Raw genomic sequence first — 4,870 nt, forward strand, 5'->3', positions numbered from 1 at the left:
AGGAGGAAACTTTATTCTAGAGAATGTAAATGGTTTTTGTTATTTTTTCGATTAGCAAAGGAAGGATTCAGTCATCTTGTCTAAGCTCCCTTAACCTGCTTAACTGTGGTGCTAAACATTGAGGCGCGTTTTCCGTGTATATGAGGTCCATCGAACTGACTATCGTTGTGTTTATAGTTACGAATATATGAATATATAAGCCGGCAGTGGAATTGAGATGGACGAATAGAAAGGAGTGGAGTGGAGCACTGGAACTTTAAACTAGAAACAAAAACCAATATTAGCAGCATTTAGGTTTAAGAAGAGCGTTCAAGCGAGCGGTATCGAGTTTATAATGAACTAATAACTGTGTTATTAAAAGAAGTAAGGTGCTGGATGAAAGGAAACAAAAAGAAAACATGGGAGCGAGAAAGGGAAATGGACGGTGAACGCTACCGAAACATACGCACTTAAATAAGTAGATAATTAGAGTCCCTTTACCTAGTGCTAAGTGAACGCTCCCCTCCCACTGTACGGCGAATGTTCCAATAACGGGCCGAGGTTCCATTGACATGCATTGTGCAAAGATAGTTTATACAAAACAAAAACAAGAAAGAATGCTGCGAAACAATACTTTGAACAAAATGATAGACATAACGTGGTGGCCGGTGTCGCTGTCCCCTTTTTGACACACTCCAACAAATACTGGACGTTTAGAAAGGAGAAATATGTTTAGGGAGGATGTAGGTCCCTAAGGTTCCGCGTTAGTGTTCCAAATATCGGGCAGATTTATGGCAGAAAGACGTTTTATGAATGTTATCCTATATTCGTTGTAGAAAAACTGTCACCTATCACTGATGCAACCAGTACTGGAGAAATGGGAGGGAGGGAGAGAGGAAACTGCGTATCGATAATAAATTGTGAAAATGCTAAATACCTCTAATATTTTTCTGCCGTACTTAAATGGAAAAAGGTAAGTTGGTGAAAGATTCCATGACACAGGGCCATGTCCTGTCAATCAAAACACTCAAACAGATTTTCACCGATTCCTGGTCGTTTCCTTATCGAGGCCATTTGTCGCATCTCGAATTTCAAAATCGTCAAAGCCCCCTTCCGATAGTGCTAAACTAGTTTTGCTAAATAAAATCAATAAATGTAAGTTACTTACGTAAACCAACTCCAGTGTATTGTTCGATCTAGCACCACCACCATTCTTGAGTCACGTCCGGTCCGGTTTAGCTCCACTGATGTGTCACTCGAAACCGAGGCCATCGAGGCCATCGACGGGGGCCTGTAGGCTGAAAGTGTTGTTTGTCCACCGGATATCATATTTCTCGGTGCTGCACTTTTGCTACCCAAGTGTAAAGCCTAACGTTCGCTTTAGGAAGAGTGCTGATAAAAGAGGACATTCGCGATTAAAATAGATATTTCAATCAATAACCAACGATTCGCTGGCTGCTTCCTGTACAATGTAGAACTGTACAGAAGCTAAGCAAGCTACTCTGGCAATTGAACAAGATAAACAATTGTGATCCGAGCAGCAGAGTGGATAATTTATTAAATTATTCCTCCTAATTGCCCTAAAATGCCAACCACATCAAAGGCACCATGAAGGTAAGTCACGTGTTCGGGATCATCCAGCATTTAGTGATGGAGGCGCCCAGAAACCAACACATGCAGCAAAAAAGGCTTTGTAGTCGTCCCAAAATTCAATTTAAGCCGACTTTTATGGGCTAGTGTGTTTAGAGAGAAATTGAAAGCGGAAATGATAAGAGAAGTTTACTTTATCATAGAAACTTCGTTAGAAACTCAAGCTCAATGAAGGTTCCAGTTGACTATGATCCGGCTAGTCGTTGACAGACCAACAAGAGACTTTTCCTCAGCATGAATGTAAATGACTAGCAATTCAGTCGAGGAAGGATACGCCTGCAGATTGTACAATCTGTCTTTCGCATTCCCAGTCTTTGCAGTGGCTCGATGCTAATTTTATGGCACCGATTCACCACCAATTCGAAGCAAGATGAGCGAGCATCGAGGCTTACCTTACCGACTACACGTTACGTTAGCTACGCTTCGATGGACCAGAGCCAGGCACAACTATTAGTTTGCGAGTGGAAAGGCTTATGGAATAAATTTGAAGCCAGAGCCAGAAGCAGCTGGCATGGCATGGCATGGCATGGTTGTGGTTTGAAATGGCTGCTGGCTTAGCGTTACCGTAGAACCGATCCAATTTCAATGATTACAAGGTAATATGTCGAGTGTGTTTGGTAGCAAATACCGCAAAACCATCGGTGCCAGGACAGCAACCTACGCGGGACACCGGGAAACTCTTCGCTTTTTCCTCCAGCCCTTGACCAGACATCTTCCTGGATGTCCCTGCATTGGAATGCCCTACTAAATGTCTGCAAGGGACGGGCAATGGGTGGTGGAAATCCTTGTAGACATATTTGTTTTCCATTGTGTCGCCCATTAAGCGAAGCAAAACCGCGTGTGCTCGCACGCGTGAAAGATGCGGCACGGTACCGTGTTTGTGTTCCATTTTATCAAAAACAACATCCTGGGTCCACGGGAAAGACGATCTCAGGTTCTTCGGCTGCAGAGGAAAGGGAAATGGACGGTAAGTGATGTGTCGTAGAGTGAGTGAGCGGCGATGCTTCGATGTCGAAGTCAATGCTTCTTGTCTGCACTTTTTCTGCGTGATGGATTTTCTGGGAAATAATGAAATTTGATGGAAGTTTATTTACGGTCCGGGAATGAAATTAGCCCGATAAGTGACTCCCCTGATTTATGCTTTTATCCTGGGAGGAAGGAGGGATCCGCAAGGGGAAGCACATGTGGCGCGACGCACACGTAAAATGTCATCTCCCAAAATATGTTTCGTTAATTTTTAAGCATTTTCTGTGCTTGGACAGTGTCCCATTTCCGCGCTCACTGCGCTGCTATCATCAATCAGCGTGGCGTGTCCCCAGCCTGTCTTATCCTGTGCCCCAGCGTACTCCATGATGCGTAGTTCGCAATTGAATTATTTCTCGGTAAATATTATTCTGCTGGAAATTGATTTCCAGCTGGTGCCCCCACCCCGCCCGGTGAAAGCTCGTTGGAGGGTGGCGCCACGATGTTTGATGCTACCGCGTGATTGATGCCACACGCATCAAGCTTATGCTTGGTCGATGGGGTCTGGGTAGTAAGAAGGAGTCCCTGTACACTATCGCGGCAAATGAGAATGACATACAAGAGCGACAATCGCACTGGCTACATAATGCGGTCATAATAATGTTTCAGTAATGTGCTTGTGGAGCAATAGAGGGCAACTTGGTTTGTTGATTCTCGTTGATGTTTGTGGGTTTTGCTTTGTTGACGATGTTTTTTTTTCAAATTGAGAAGCTCAAGTTTCTCTACAAACGAATAGTAAACTAAATGTTTTCAGAGACAGCAAGATATTTGAAATTTAATCAAGGAATATAGAGAATAAATATTCGAAGTATTCGAAACGTTGAACCGTTGGTCTACGGAGTCGTTGAAAAACAGCTCTTTCAAAAATGGCTGACTCTCGAGCGTGGCCGTATAAACGTGGGTTTTTCTCTCGCTCGACTGGAGCGTCCTCTAGCGGTTAAAATTTTAAATCAGTAAATAAAAAGCCGATACTTGCTTGGTAACGGTTTTTGCGTGGTCCATTTTAACATTTTTCCGTGAATCCTGAACCTTTCTGTAGAATTATGTTGCTATTTTTAAATCAATCGAAGCAGAGATGACAGAGATACGCGCATGGATTTTGGGCCCACAACTATTGAGCGTAGCGTAGCCATAGAAAGTTGCACCACATTGAAAAAATAGGCTTTGAAACCAAAGATAAAACGTTAACATGCTCTGGCTAATGGATTGCAACGAAACAAGAAAAAAGTAAACACTACAGCCCACCTAGCCTAACATGCAGCGTTAACAGCGATTGGAAAGTTCTTATCTTCCTGCCTCGTAGCACATTGATCGATTCGACGACGCGATGCCGATCAATTAAGGTAATTTTTAGTAATTCCCGCCGCCCAAACGGAGCGTGAACTAGATACACCGTCCTGCTTGCGTCACCGATTGCTCCAGTCGGGCGTTTTTCTGCCAAAAGAAAGCAACAAAAACGCTCCCGATCTGGAGATCGCGTCGGACGAGACTCGACCGGAAACCATATCTAGCATCTCGTGTGCCTCCATGACGCAAGTTCCCCTTCCCCTGGGTCGCTCACAAATTTTATGAATGATTTTGTACGAATTCCAACACCTCCCTGCCCCCCTCGTATGCATCCACCTCCATGCAGCCCTTTTCTCCACATCCAGTCTGGCCATTTTTTATCTACGATGCGTAAACATTGTCAACATCAACTGGACTGTGTCTTCGGTAGGATGACAGTGATAGTGAGGCCTTTGTTCGACGGGGAAAAGGCTCAGTTGACCACCAGAACCTGTAGAAAATACGATTGGTAAAGGGATTTTCTCCACCTTTTTCTTCGGATACTACATCTCTTGCACAAAACTGGCCCGTATCCCTGACCTACACATCGTGATCGTCGAGTGAAAGCTTGAACGTCATCGTCAACACGTCGTCTCTAGCCGTGGAAACTGCCGAGTTTCGCAAGCCCCCCCACAAACACTTATGGAAAAGCCATGTCTTGGCCACCGAAAAACGATAACTGGCTCGGCGCCGTGGTTCAGGTGTGCGCGAGCGTGCAGCTGATAACGCAGTTCGTCAGATTGTTTCGACGCGAAGACACCAAAAAGGTGAACCGAAAAAGGCGCCGCCATATAAAAGGATTCACCACGGGAGTGTACTGGTTCAGTTGAGCTTGTGAGTAGCATTCGAGCATTCGTTACCGGACCGTACCGATAGTTGAATCGCGAACCAA

The 4,870-nt window shown here is 44.6% G+C and overlaps 1 protein-coding gene across 1 annotated transcript in view; it reads left to right on the forward strand.

Moving 5' to 3' along the window:
- LOC126570804 (calcitonin gene-related peptide type 1 receptor) overlaps positions 1–898 on the forward strand; it is a 49,936-nt gene extending 49,038 nt beyond the window's left edge. The window contains exon 14 of the mRNA XM_050228802.1: positions 1–898. This exon is cut by the window's left edge and continues 730 nt beyond it. The gene's annotated coding sequence lies outside the window, so the exon portion shown is untranslated.
- The last annotated feature ends 3,972 nt before the right edge of the window (positions 899–4,870 follow it).

This window comes from Anopheles aquasalis, chromosome 2, assembly GCF_943734665.1.
Source record: "Anopheles aquasalis chromosome 2, idAnoAquaMG_Q_19, whole genome shotgun sequence".
Classification (NCBI taxonomy): domain Eukaryota; kingdom Metazoa; phylum Arthropoda; class Insecta; order Diptera; family Culicidae; genus Anopheles; species Anopheles aquasalis.